The following is a 14,766-nucleotide window of genomic DNA, read 5'->3' on the forward strand; positions in this document are numbered from 1 at the left end:
AGAGTGCATTACATACGTCTGATGGAGGCTCATCTCTAGACCATATGCAGAGCTCCTAAAAATTAATGATAGTAAAATAGTAGAACAATACAACAGTAAAATGGGCAAAAGACTTTGCAAAGAACTATATTCGATGACTGATAAACATATGAAAAGATACCCAACTTCCTTGGTCGTTAGCATAGTACAAATACAAACACTGTGAAAGTACACTACAGAATGACTAAACAAATTCATTTTTTAAAAAAGACAATACTAAGTGTTGACAAGGAGGTGGAACAACTGTAACTTTCATACACTGCTTATGGGAGTGTACATTGATACAACGACTGTGGAAAATGCTGCAAGTCAAACAGAAACCCTTGGATGAGGGGTTTGGAACCCCAGATCTGGGTTCTTCTTGCTGTGGACTAGAAATGTGTCAGAGTTCTGGGCCTTGGGAAACACTCTAAGGTGAGTGTAGCGTCAGGTAGGGCCCCAGCAGGAAACAAATGGCACCCTCAAGTTGCATAATATAAGAGAGTTTTAATAAAGGCACAGTGAACAATGCAGGGTGCCGTCTCCCAGGCTGTCACATTGGGGCTAAACCTACAGCTGAAGTCCAGGGTGTGTCCTCAGCAGAACTTGTTAACCTCACTCCCAGGGAACTGGTATTGCCCGTTATGGTAGAGCAGCAACTTCAGGCCCCCCTGGATTCCAGGTCCTGCTCCCACTAGAGGGCACTGAAAAAGTTCCACTGGAGTCATTTTGCCCTCCTCATGCCAGTGAACCAACAGGCAAACCAAGGAATTGCTCTATTGACATTTTAACCCAGTTCACTGAGAACCACCGATTGTAGGTGCCATCCTGAACAATAGGGAGACCCCAAGGTTTGGGACAAGTGAACTTAAGTTCTGATGGCCACACAATCACACTGGATTTGTTTTCTGAGAAAGGACAGCTTTTCTGCTGAGCAGCAAATGCAGGTCAGGTGAGGATTCAGGTCAGAATTCACATAAATGATTCCATCGTTCAAGGGCAGTAGTTCAAACTTAGGCCCCTCTCCAGGTCTAGAGATGTTTTTTCTGTAAAATATTTTTTTAAAGTGAAATACTTTAAATACTTTTCAAATACTTAAAAAAAAATTGAGACCACTTGGTATTGAGGAAAGAGAGGGGCTAGAATCAGAGAGAGGGAGTTAGCATTCTGGCTGCACAACTCCCACCATGTGGGGTCAAGCGTGTCTCGGGGCAGAGGGCAATTTCCTCAGACTGTAAAATAATACCAAGCCAAGGAGTGAAGGACACACATGTTTAAAACAGTCAGGAAGGCTGTCACCGAAATGCTCTTCTCCTGGTTTAGGCTGGTGGGGTTTCCAGTTTTGTTCTTTTCTCCTTCTCATGGGCTTATTCTCTACCTCCTCATGGTGCATAAGGAATGGCAGGCTTCCCTTGCTGCCGCATTCAGTCTTAGTTGTCCTAATGAGCTGGCAGAACCTCTGAAAATAGAACTTGAGACTTTCATAAACATGTCCTGAATCAACACAGAATGACCCCCTCAGTAAACAAATAGGCGGGGTGCTGTGAGCAAGAAGTCTTTGTGAGACCTCATGATCCACCCCGACCGGCTGGTAGGGGCGGCAGGGGCGCGGCTGGATGGTTGTGTAGGCTGAGATGATGGCCGATCGTACAGCTGATGGAAGCCAGGTGCCCGCTGACAGAGCCTGATGCAAAGGCCTCTTCCTGGGAAAGCAACCTGGGGAAGTGAGAGGAGACTGAGGGAGAAAAGGGAAGCATGCACGGGCTTGGACACACACTCACACACACTCCCCACAGTGTCTCACACACACACATATGCTCACACACCACACCTATGCATTTGCTCACATGTACATACAGTTCACACTCACACTCAGACTGCTAAGGACTGTCTCTTTCTTACACACACACACACACTCTTGCACACGCTCCTATGACTCAGGCTTCCCAGGAGTGGAAGCACCACATGATGGCTTTGGCACTGGACTGCTCCACTGTCCAGCCGCCTGGTCTGCAATGAGTCACCCGCCTCTTGTTTATTTAGCCACTTTGAGACACTGGGTTTCTTCCAGGTGTTTTCTTGGGCAGTAAGGGGCATGAAGTGGGGAAAGGGTGGGCAAGAAAATTGGGATCATTCATGAGTGGTGAATTAAAAGGGGGTGTGCTGCAAGAAATGCCCTGGGAACCAGCAGGGGCCCCACCCCAAGGTTTGGCTCAGCCTCCAGATGTGGCAGGTGAGGAGGCAGCCCGTGTGGGAGCCCCCCAGGCTCACACAGGCAGGAGGCACCCTGGTTCTCCCGATCAACGGGGAGGGGGCTGCCCCTGAGGAAGGGCCCACCACCAGGCCATCACCGAGCCAGCCAGGCGAGCTCAGAATCCAGGCAGCCTTAGACACGTTTCTGTTTCAGAGGACGTGGTGCTCAGGGAATTGCCAGGACACTGGAGAGTTTAGGACAGGAGGCGCTGTTCTGAGATGTGCAGGGCCCTCATCTGGGAGCTGCTGATAAGGCTGCAGGAATGGATGTTTCCTGAATTCCTGCCTCAGGGTGTTTGTTAATATTTGCTTCAGGCAAAGTAGAGTGTTTTAGCTGCCAAAAATGGATGAAATCAGGAGACTTGTTTTGACTGCTTCTCAAAGGAGTTAGATTCAGTGATTTACAGAGGCCCAGCTGCAACTCTCAGAAATTTCCTTCTAACCAGACCAGCTGTCCTAGATTCTGAGGCACTCTGAGTGAATTTGGGGGGAATCCCTCATTAGCACTGGTTAGGCCTGGCGGCCCACTCAAAGGCTGCCCACCTTGCAGGAACACAGGGTCAGGGGAAGCAGCCCCGGGGCAGAGGCCATCTCAGAGGAGTGGGGTAACCCACCTGTATCCTTTCTTTTCCCCCAGCAGCTGTGGAAAACAAAAACAAACCCCCAAGTTGTGTGGAACATTCCTTGGCTCAGAATAGGAGTCTGAGGCTGGCAGGATATCAGCATGGCACCCCGGAACCCTTGCAGCCAAGGTAGAGTGCCAGTCAGTGACCTGGGAAGCACAGCCACTTGCTGAAGCAGGAGAGAACCTGTGCTCCCCTCTCCTCAGTGGTGGAGGTAAAGCTGGGAAATGGGACAAGGGTCCTGCCCCTGCAGAATCTACTGTGAGAAAGGCCCAGTCATTCCCTGACTCCATCTATATGCCGATCTTCCTCTTCTTCCGGTACCTTAATTAATCAAGCAACATTGTAAGCAGGCCGAGGGACAGACCTCTGGAGGGTAAATGAACCTACACACCTACATGGGTAAAGAATGCTGACATTCAGACCAACGCAGTCACCTAAATAACCCTATTCTTAAGACAAAACTTCAAAGAAATTATTAACCGCCTGTATACATGATGCCTTTGACAGACCCTGACCCAAAACTCCATAAAACCCCAAACTCTCAACGGTTAAAGCACGCCTCCTCTCTGAGGTCACCCAGCTGCCCCGTTGAGTGCGTGTTCTGCTTAAATTAAACTTTCTTGCTGCGTAAATCTATTGTGCTTTGTCTCTGAGATCTGTTTTTGTGGCACAGACAGGAACTCACTGACATTGGCCACCAGCGCTGTGTCTCTGTCACTTTGTATTTTGTTCAATCTACTAGCCTTTAGCACAAGTCTTTCCTTTCTGTTTTATTTTGGATGCGCAGGGAAGCAGCCATGGGAACCTGTGAGGAGGGAGGGGCTTACCCTCTCATGCCACCTGCGTGATGCAGATGGGATAGCTCCCATGCCGTTCAGGTCCAGGGGACAGTGGACGCCGGGTGACCCTGGCTTTAGGAGCTGGCAAGGGATTCGCTCCATGCTGAGCAGGAGCTCTGGGAACTTTCCTTTTCTCCCTCCATTCCTCCGGCCGTTGTGACTTGGGTGGACAATGTTAAGGTTGCTTGTAGATCCCTAAACATGGACCCCTGGTGATGGGGAAATGGGTGCGAGACTCCCTCAAACACCTGTTCAGCGCACCAGCTCTGTTTCACAGTGCTGTCTCCACAAAGCAAACATGCACACCCAGCCTCCCAGTGCTGACTTAGGCGGGAAAATGTCTGTTCTCACTTGTCTTGCCTGAGGGTTTCAGCCCTGGATTCAGGGAAACCAAGAAATGACAACAGAATATTCTTGGGATAGAACAGTCTATACCTGGATTTATTCTCCTGGCGGGAGGTCGAGCACTAGGATCACGTCTGTGCCCAGCGGTCTGCAGGTACGTAATCCTCCTCCATCTCTGCCTCCTCCCAGAGCACCGGGAAGAGCTCTTTACATAGTGACTCAGTCAGTAATAGCTCATTGCCTACGGGTGTGGGAGCATTAGCCTAGCAGCAGGGTGCTTACCTCATCAGGTAGTTCAGGGTCAGGTGAGGATGCTGGCTGCAGGAACTTCCATTTTCCCCACATCACCCCAAGCAGGCACCCTTTTCTCTCCCATGCTATGAGAGGGGGCGCTTGCCAGGCTCTGATGAGGGTGCACAGACCGAGGCCCCAGTGAGAGGAGCAGACGGCCCAGGAGGAGCAGGGGGTGCATGGCTCCCGCTTGACCAACCACTTGGTGACTGAGGCAGTGGGTCTCTTCTCAGCCTGCATTTTCCGCAATGTGAACTTGGGTGAGTCCTGTGACCCTGCGGGCCTCCTGCCTCTGGGGCATCAGAGGAGGCCATGCCTGAGAAATGGCTGAAATACCATTAATCATGAGCTTTGTATGTAAACCTTAAAGTCTCAAGAGCTTCAGATGAGCTGAAATAGCTTCAGAGTCCTGGTGGGAGCCCATAGGGACCAGGGTTGGTCTCTGAAGCAGCCAGCAGGGAAGCCGGCTGCCTTCAGGGCTGGGCCGGGCCCTGCAGCCCCCCTGGAGATGAGGGAGCAGCTGGGAGGAGCTTCCAGCGTCAGCGTGGTGGCTCAGAGTCCACTTTCAGCAGAAGAGAAAATTCTCCCCACATGTGACCTCTCAGCTGCAAGGATGTAAGCAAAACAAACGTGACCTTTGCACGAGAACTTGGCTGACGGGAGGTAGTGGTGTGGGCCCCTGTGCCCTCCCGGCCTGGCTGCCTGGCAGCACACGGGAGCGGGGCAGGCTGGGAGGGTGCTCCCTCCGTGAGCTGGTGCTGCACGGGCAGAACGGTCCGGGCGAGGCTGATCCCAGGCCTCGGGGCACATTGGTGGGGAGAGCAGGGAAAACAACAGTGGGGGGCTGGGCAGGCCCCCCCAAGATGGGTTGTTACTTGACGACGAACTTGCAGGACCTTGTGAAATGTATATAGGTAGCCAGGAGACCTTCCGAGGATTTCAAGTAAAAGGCACTTCCTTCAATGTAAGGTATCCCAGCTTCCATTTTTCTACTTTATCCAGGAATTCTTAGCAAAATGTTATTGAATTACATAGACTGTGGGGAGAGCGAAGATGGGGTGGGCCGGGGTGGCACTGGCGCCCGTCTCCTGGTGGGGCAGGCCAGGCGGAGGGGCTGAGCACGGGGGGCCTCTCCTTCCTGCGGGCCGGCTCATGGCAGGCGGGCGTGGAGGGGAGTCCCATAAACAAAGGCAGCTCTTCTTTCAGAAATGTTTAGAGCGGTGGGTTTCTTTCCTTAACATCTTTCTTACTACACTAAGCTGAATTGTAAACACCAAAGAATGAATTCAGTCAGAGATGTCAGCCGTGTGCTGCCCCCTGGAGACATCTGGAACCTGCTGGGTGACCGGGATTCTGGGCGGGTGGGAACAGAAAAGCGCTCAGAGGAGTCACTGGGCGTCTGAGGCCATTTTCGGAAACTGTGAAGGCCTGTGTTCCCGAAGCTGGTTTTGGAAGTGGAAGTAAGAACCATTCACGGCTGTTAGAAGCCATGATTCAGGGACTGGCAGGCACCGCCATCTTTTTGCACCGTTTGATAAACAGGGAAGCAGATCCTGATTCGCAGATCTGACGTGCTCGTGCTTGAGAGCCCAGAGACCCGGTGTCCCCACAGCTGACCCCTCCTGGACGGACACAGCCACCAGGAGGACTGGACGGCCCTCCACACGCAGAGACAGGCCCGCCGCGGTGTCCCCGGTCGTGAAGCGCAGGAGTTCCTTCAGGACGCTGAGGCCACTCGTCAGGTTCACTCCTTGCTCGGCCTCTTCACCGCGAGACCCACCCCCAAAGGCCGGGGCCCCCCGCCCGCCCCGGCCAGTGCGCGGGTCAGGGAGCTTGCTGTCCAAGCCTCCGCTCACATTGGTGAGATGTCAGAAGTCGCTTCCTTTGTGAAAGGCCACTTGAATTTCCTGAGTCATGCGGTGAGCAATGTTGTTGTTCCTCGAATCTTTAGCCCCACCTCAGATTACTTCAGAAAAAATGAGGAGAAAAATGATTGCGTCAAACTGCTAAGCTGTCCTTGAGGTATTTCCATGTGCTGCTTTAATCTGAACATTTGAGGTCGGGATTTCAAGGCGTTTTCAGTTTTCTCTCTGAAGCTTCCTGCTTAATCAGTCTTCCTTATCTGTGGCCTCAGGAGCACTCTGGTGAGCTCTTTGAGCTCTTGTGTGTGTGTGGTGTGTGTGTGTGGTGTGTGGTGTGTGCATGTGCGGTGTGTGTGTGGTGTATGTGGTGTGTGGTGTACGTGTATGTATGTGTGTATGGTGTGTAGTGTGTGATGTGTGTGTATGGTGTGTGTGGTAGGTGTGAGGGGTATGTGTGGTATGTGTGTGGCGTGTGGTGTACATGTATGTATGTGCATGGTGTATGTGGTAGGTGTGGGGTGTGTGTGGTTGGTGTGTGGTGTGTGATGTGTGGTAGGTGTGGGGTGGTATGTGTGTGGCGTACGTGTATGTGTGTGTGTGTGTGTACAGTGTGTGTGTGGTCAGTGTGATAATGGGGGCCCTGGCCTGGCCTGCCAGCTCTGGGGCCCGGTGTGCACACTCAGAAGCGCAAACACCTTCACAATGTACAAGATGGAGGCACAGAGTCGGTCCTTTAGTTTTGTGGGGTGAAATCATGCATCTGGAGAACACAGTCATGTGCTAAAGTAAAATAATGACCTTTATTGAGCGCTAAATCCATAGGCAAAGATCAACATCAATTCTGAGAGTCGGAGTCTTGCTTTGCCTTTTGGGGACAGAAGGACAAATGGTCACAGATCCCGGGTGTCGCTCGCAGCTGGCCGCTGGACACAGCTGCCAGGGTGGACACGAAGGCCTAGTGCCGGGCCCGGGAACTTGGTGAATGGCTCTTTGAAAGACATCACGAAGGCTTCCTGAGGAAACATCACCTCCAGAGGAGGCTGTTAGTTTTCATTAATGATGTTAATTTATTAATGCATTTCCCTACTTGTAATAGAAAAAATATGGAGGGTATCCAGAAATTCATTCAGGATAAAGAGAATTAAATAAAATAGGGTGTGTGGGCAATAAATAGAAAGGAGTTAAAGGTTAACAAGTTTAGGAAGATAAATGAATGTCCCATGTGTGTGACAGTGAAATGCAGGTTTCCATTCAGTAGGTCTGGGCTGGAGCTCCCTGGCCATCGATGCCCAGTGTGGCCTAGGGAACCCACTATGAGAATCAGAGCTTTAGGGAAACTTCCATTATTTTTCACAACTGAGCTTTTGATAAAATCTGGCTAGCAGAGCACTTGGACTTAACTTTCTGACGACAGCTGGGCGCTTTTGTGTCCTATGTTGCAAAGGCAGAGCCACCCACTCTGACCTCTGCCTGTCCCTCATGATACCGACAGGCCTGACCTGGGCAGGGGCCAGGGCCGCTCCACTTCCACGTGGAGGGGCCACGTCCTTAGGCAGGCCCCCGAGGGAGCTCTGTGATGCCGACGCTGCAGGTGATCTTTGCACTCTCAGCCAATGCCCGGGATAGTCTGGTTAGGTTTTGTCTATTTTAGTTTGTACATTTAGCATACCTTTGGATCTGGTCTCCTAAACTGATCAGTGACAAGTGTGTGACACCTCTACTCCTGAAAATGATACCTCAGATGAATCTTTTCTTTTTTCCAATCATCATAAATTCAATTCCAAATTCCCCGCAGATCGCCTGTCTTGCCAAGTCTCAGTACACTCACGCATCCCATCCTCATGACAGGAGGACAGACATCGCAAGGCCAGTCAAAGAGCTAAAAGTTGAGAAAACCAAACTTCTCTCACAAAATAGTTGATGGCACTTTCTCCAACCTTTAGGAAAGACTGACTGCTCTACAGAGACTGTGTCTCCGGTCACGAGTGGCGGCGACCTGGTGCTCAAAGAATGGAGGGGTAAGAATGGCCCGTGTGCCAGGTGAATCACAGAAGCACATTTCATTCTTCATACTTTCACTCAGGTTCTAGGCCGTCAAGATTAGCAAACACCCCAAGAGCAAATGCAGGCTCCACAGCTGGAGATTAGTTGTTTCTGGCCTTAGAGGATGTCTCTTATTTTTCTGCTGATGTATCGTGTATATTAAAAAATCATTTTAACGATCTAAACAGCATTTTAGTTGCTCCAGACTGGGAAATTTTCTGCAGACATTTAGTTAAGTAGATGGGCAGAAACAGATGTTAGCCCTGGATTTTAACAGGCACCTTAACCTGAAGTCTAAAATCAATCTGTGTCTTTCTTCCTCCTTGAACACTTTGCCGATTTAGGATTAAGATACTGGGCAGTAACAGTTTATAAATTTGGAGGCGTTTTTAGACAGCTCTAATTTAATAATTCCTACTAGAGGGAGGAAGTGTCAAAGTCTTCGGGAGACTCAAATATTGGTGATACATAGAGAATCACCTACACAGATGCATCTCCTGGTTCCGTCCACCGCGAGGGCCCAGAGCAGCGACACCCAGTAGCGGAAGGAGCCAGGGACGTCCACTGCCACGTGCCCTCTGATACGAAACACTGACGAGAACACAGCATCACGTCTGCGGTGTTCGTGTCCTGAGCTGAGTAATGAAGCATCAGACAAACCCCAAATGAGGGACATTTTACAAAATAACTGGCCTGTACTCTTCAGGAACCCAATTTCATTAAAGACAAACAAAAGTTTGAAAACTGGTTCCAAGTTAAAGGAAGCCAATGAGGCACAGCTCAAAGCACTGCTGTGACAATAATGCCACTGTAAGGCACATCACTGGGGGACAGACGGCATCTGATGAACTCCACAGGTTACACCAGGGGCTGGCAAACCACAGCCTGTGTGCCCAAACCACCCGCTGCCTGTTTTATAAATAAAGTTTTATTGGAGCGTGACCACACCCACTTATTTGTGTTGTCCATGACTGCTTTCACATTGCATCAGCAAAACTGAGTAGTTGTGGCAGGGACATATATACGTACTTGTGTCAGTAATAAATAATACAGCTAATAAATAATACAGTAAGAAAACGGTTTCATCAATGGGAGCACTGCATTCTCAGAACTATTTTGCGTCCATACTGTCAATATATGCAATACGTTCATTACTGAAGTTTCCCAGTGGTAGAAGGAGATACATCTATGTCTATATCCATCTACCCATCCACATAAAAAATCACGAGTTTATAGCAATATCTTTAGTTCCAGTCCAATGCCCCAGGATTCATTCTAGCCTTCCTTCCTTTATGTATCTCCTCTATACAGGCAGAGTCAGAGAGATTGTGGGCTCAGTTCCAGACCACCAACTAATTAAGTCAGATGAATTTTTGGTCTCCCAGTGCATATAAAAGTTATGTTTACATGGCACTGTGGTCTATTACATGTGCAAAGTAAAGCATTATGTCTAAAAAAATAATGTACATGTGGTAACTAAAAAATACTTTATTGCTAAAAAATGTTAATCATTATCTGAGCTTTTAGCCCATCATAATCTTTCTGCTGGGGGAGGGTCTTGCCTTGATGTTGATGGCGGCTGACTGGCAGGGTGGTGGCTGCTGAAGGCTGGAGTGGCTGTGGCAATTTATTAAAATAAGACACATAAGGGTTGTTAGAAACCATCGATTTGTAAAAATGTAGTATCTGTGAAGCACAATAAATGGAAGCACAATGAAACAAGGTATGTCTGTAATTATAATTCCTCTGACACTGAAAAAACTGGATCCCATTATCTACAATAAGCTTTCTTATTTGCTCAGTCCTAGAATACACACAAAGTAGTTTTAAAATTGCTGTTGCTATTGTAGAAAAAAACTCACTAACTGGAGATTATGTTTTAAGTTCTTTATCTTTTACCTCTGGGCATATAGTCTAAACAGTATGTTCAAAACTTAACTTGAGTTTTGTTGCTTACCTTCAGGGCAGTTGTGATTCGTGTGAAGTACACCTGGGCTCACGCCTACTCTGCCAATCATTTATTTCTTTAAGCATGTGAAACATTAGCATAATTCTAAAATCAGAACTGTAGAAAAGTGAAATGACACCCCCCCGATTCCCCAACTCTATCCTCTCCTCCTCCACATTGCTTCCCATACCCTGAAAGCAAACAATTCCATTATTTTCAATTTCCTTCCTGTTTTGTCCTACTGATGAGCACATATACTTTATCTCTTCTCTGATACAAAAAATAGCATACTTGAGGCATTTTTAGGTACTTTGCTTTTTTATTTCCTTTACAGAGTCCTGGAAATTCAGATCAGTGATTTCGTATCATAGAGGCACCGCACTCCTTACATGGATGTGCCGTCATTTCCTCAGCATCTGCCTTGTATAAGCATTCAGGCTGTTGCCAGTATTTTAGTCAGAAATAAAGCTGCAATAATAAGCTAGTGTGTTTGTGTTTTCATGCTGCGGGGAGTTGCATCTTCAGGATAAAGTCCTTAAAGTTGGATGTTGGAGGTAAGAAATGAATGCACATACTGTTCTTAGATATCGCCAGATCCCCCATAAGGGTGGTCCCATCCTGCACTCCCATCAGCTAAGTGTAGAGAACCAACTTCCCAAGAATTTCACAGCAGAATGCACTATTATACTCTTCAGTTTTTTGCCAATTAGATGGCTCACAAATGCTCACTCACTGTATTTTTACTTGCATTTTTTGTTAAACAAAGTTCAGCGTCTTTTCATGTTTAAGAGCCACTTCTGCAAATCTTTTGTAAATTGTTCATGACTTGTCATTTTTTTCTATTAGTTTTCATTTTTTAGTTTCCTCAATTTTAAGATTTATATATTAGTAATATTACCGGGCCTTTATACTGTAAATATTTTCTCTCAGTTGTCAGATATCTTTTTAATTTGCTTTGTTTTTTTGGCCATGTGAAATTTTTATGTAGTCAAATTGATCGTTTTTTTTCCTTAATAAATCATAATTTTGAGCCATAGAAGCCTTTCCTCTGCTCTGGTTAATAAGAATTCATCCATTTTTCTTCTAGTACTGGAATGGTTTCATTTTACATTAAGATCCCTGATCTATTTGGATTTTATTCTAATGGTTGTAACTTTTTATTTTTCCGAATGACTAATCAGTTTTCCCATATTTATTAAAAAGCCTAACTTTACCCCAGTGATCCGAGATGCCACCTCCGTCACTCAGCACATTCTCTCTCTATCCGGTGCCTTCTCACCTCCACTCCAGCCCGTTGGATGACCTGCTGGTCAGGCCGCAGCATCACGGTCTCTTAGCAATGGAGGCACAGATTGTTCTAATGGCTGGTGGGGCTGGTGCCCTCCCCCGCCCCCATGATCAGAGGACTCTGTCTTTTCAGTTCTGTCAACGTCTGATTCTATTTAGATTTAATTTTCGGTTTATAGATTTAGAACTATATATTGTTGCCTGCTGGACAGATCCCTATAGTAGGAAAAATGCTCCCCCACCCCCACAAAAAAAAAAGATGCCCTTATCCTAAGCCTGGAACCTGTGAATCTGTAAGTTACACAGGAAAGAAGTTAAGACGGCAGACAGGACTAAGGTGGCCGACCGGCCTATATTAAAATAGGGTGTTAATCTTGGGTTAAAAGTGGAAAAGGGAGGCAGTACAGAGAACGAGAGAGGTGGCAGCAGGAAAAGAACTCAGAACTCCGTTCCTGGCTTTGAACTGGGGAAGGGGTCCACGAGCCAAGGAACGTGGACGCCTCTAGGAGCGGGAAAGGGCGAGGAAACAATGTCCTCTGCAGCCTGCAGAAAGGAGCGCGGCCCTGCTGACAGCAGGTGTTAGCCCGGTGAGACCCGGATCAGATTTCAGAACTACAGAAACTTAAAAGTTGGTGTGTCTGTTTTGGGTTAAACTGTAAGTTTGTGGTAATTTGTTCCAGCAGCAATTGGAAATCAACACAACACTTAAAAAAGAATTTTCTCTCTCTAAAAATGTTTCTTGTCTTAGCCTGCTTTGCCTAGTATTACCAAAGCCGCACCAACTCTCTTTAGGTTGATGTTTACATTGACGTATCTTTCTCCAACCTCTAAGTTTAACGACACAGATTGAAAGTAAAAGTGGGTCTCTTGTAAATAGCTGATAAATTTTTTTTTCTTTTAACACTTTAAAAATGTTATTTGTCTTCTGGCTTTATTGTTCCTCCTTTGAAGATAGTGTCCCCTCCCAACCCATGCTTTCAGTATTTTCCCTTTGTCTTTGGTTTTCAGTAGTTTTACCACGTGTCGCAGGGTGTGGTTTTCTTTACATTTAACCTGTGGGGTTTTCTGAGCCTTCTGAATCCATGGCTTGATTTCTCTATTTTGGAAAATTCTTAGCCAGTACAAGTATTGTTTTCTTGCTTTCCTTTTCTCTTCTTGGCTACACACATGGTACATCTCCTGGCCGTGCAATGCCTCTGACACTCTTTCCACTGTTTACTTTCTTCACTGGACAATTTCCTATTGGCCTGACCTCCAGCTTTACGATGTTCTACTGTTTTATGAAAATGGGCACCCCACGGCACCCAGCCTTGCGTGCTGATTGAGGCCCGGCACAGCAAGACTGTGGGAAAACTAGGCCGCTTCTCTTTTTCCGACCTGGCCTTTGACTTCCGACCCCAAGCAGCCTAAAATCTCACCACGTGCCTCAAAGGATAAACAGGTGTGTGATTCTGCCCAAGTCAGTCCCGCTGCCACTTCAGTCCCGTGCAAGTGCCCAGATCCCGTAGGTTGCGGTCTCCTGGCATGGAGCTCCACCCAGACACAGCGACGCAGACAGAGGCGGCTGCAGATGGCCTGTGCAGTTCTCCTCGCCCACACCGTAGCTCCTCTAGGCCTTTCTGCAGGAGCCTGTACTGGCCTTAGAAGATCTCTCTTCTTCTATGACCTTTAGACAGGTCATTTCTGCAGGCAGCCATCTTTGGTAGTTCTTGGCCCAGTTATGAGTCTGCCTCAAAGCACTTTAACTCAGGAGCAGTTAATCATATACTTATTGCCATTTCCACCTCTTCTCTTTTTATGTCATTTATTTCTAAATGAAATGCACTTATTTGTCCTTACTCACATTTCTAGATTTGGCTGATTGTTAGTGGGTTGTTTAACTTGTTCATCCAATTCCTACTTTATGTGAATAGGCAGTTAAATCTAAAATCTGGATTAGATTCATGCCCACCTTTGTGGGAGGGGTTTGTTTTGACAAGAGAGCTTCGTGGCTGGTGCTATGTGCTCACGACACCATCACCTCAGGCTCACTTGTCCACTGCCTGTGAGGCTAAGAATGACGGATTCTGGGGCTTTCAGCTTGCAGGTAGATAAACCCACTTCTTTGGGTATCAGGACCGAGAAGGGGACCTGGGATGGAGTAATAATCCACAGCCACACCGTGGACTGCTTACAATGGACAACCACAGCTCAATCTTGTCAGGGTCCTTTTGCAGGAACCAGGAATGGAATGTACCCTGGGATTGTCTTAGACAAGGAAGTGTTTATGCCCTGTACCGTGCCCCCAGCTGCCGAAGGGCTGCTCCAGAGGCGAATCCCTCTTAACCAGGCCTGAGGGCGGCCCTTGTAGCAGGGTCAGGGAAAGCCCCAGAGCAAACAGGTGCAGACACTCCATGGACCCAAGTAGTCTCAGCAGCAGCCAGGCCACAAAGATGGGCCCATGTGTGTGCCAGACACACTTGTGCTCACTCCCATTTTCTCACCCCATGGTCTCAGCAGCCACTGATAATTACCTCCTAGATACCTTATTTCACTGGGGCTACAAAGTACTTATTTTCTAATTGTATCTACACTTATCAGGTGGACTAGTCTACTTTGTTTGATCAGTTTTGTTACCTTGGTGATTGCTACAGCATCATTATTCTGAAAGTTGTTAAGTAAGGGAGAGGTGGAATCAAGGACTCATCTCACATGAGGCTACTTTATTACTGTGAATTTGGGATTAAAAACAAACACATACACATACTTTCATGCTCAATTTGCCTCATGTTTGGCAGTGGGAGCTCCTTCAAGTTGGCTTCTGTAACCTTCTGAAATAGTTCTTGAACATCTTGTACCAACAGCAACCTGTATAATTATTGCCCCAGACCCAATATGACCTATTTTACAAGTAAATTCTTGTGTTTAGTTGAAAACGGCACGCAGAGACCACAATCTGGGCACTGGTGGATCTCGTGGTTACTTTTAGTGGAATCACTCTAGGCCTTTTCAGTTGGGTAACAGCTAAATATTTACTGTTTAAAAGGAAAATAAATCATATGAGGTTTTTTAAGTCAAATTCACGATTACTAGCTTCTTGCAAGATTATGTAATTTCAAACTTATTTCTTCCTGCAAATACTTTTAACAGTGATAATACTAAGATGATTATTTTTAATTAACCAGGAAACCACATTTAGTAGCATGAGGCTTTTTTTCCTTAGTTTGTATTGCACTGACGATGTAAAATCAAAATACTGTACTTGAGTCACTTGA

The 14,766-nt window shown here is 47.2% G+C and overlaps 2 long non-coding RNA genes across 8 annotated transcripts; one reads left to right on the forward strand and one right to left on the reverse strand.

The window, feature by feature from the left end:
* Positions 1-505: 505 nt before the first annotated feature.
* LOC140844900 (uncharacterized) lies at positions 506-4,987 on the reverse strand. Of its 2 annotated transcripts, none has more exons than XR_012123425.1 (2): positions 4,364-4,987; positions 506-1,734 (listed from the first exon to the last, which is right to left on the reverse strand). It is a non-coding gene; the product is annotated as an uncharacterized lncRNA (long non-coding RNA). The 2 variants fall into 2 exon arrangements; XR_012123426.1 differs by having other exon boundaries at positions 506-3,945.
* Positions 4,988-4,994: 7 nt separating this feature from the next.
* On the forward strand, positions 4,995-9,219 carry LOC118970795 (uncharacterized). Of its 6 annotated transcripts, none has more exons than XR_012123423.1 (3): positions 4,995-6,291; positions 8,030-8,252; positions 8,699-9,219. It is a non-coding gene; the product is annotated as an uncharacterized lncRNA (long non-coding RNA). The 6 variants fall into 6 exon arrangements; XR_012123424.1 differs by having other exon boundaries at positions 8,178-8,252; XR_005058922.2 differs by having other exon boundaries at positions 4,995-5,341; positions 5,632-6,291; positions 8,030-9,219.
* The last annotated feature ends 5,547 nt before the right edge of the window (positions 9,220-14,766 follow it).

This window comes from Manis javanica, chromosome 12 (genome assembly GCF_040802235.1).
Source record: "Manis javanica isolate MJ-LG chromosome 12, MJ_LKY, whole genome shotgun sequence".
Taxonomy (NCBI): Eukaryota; Metazoa; Chordata; class Mammalia; order Pholidota; family Manidae; genus Manis; species Manis javanica.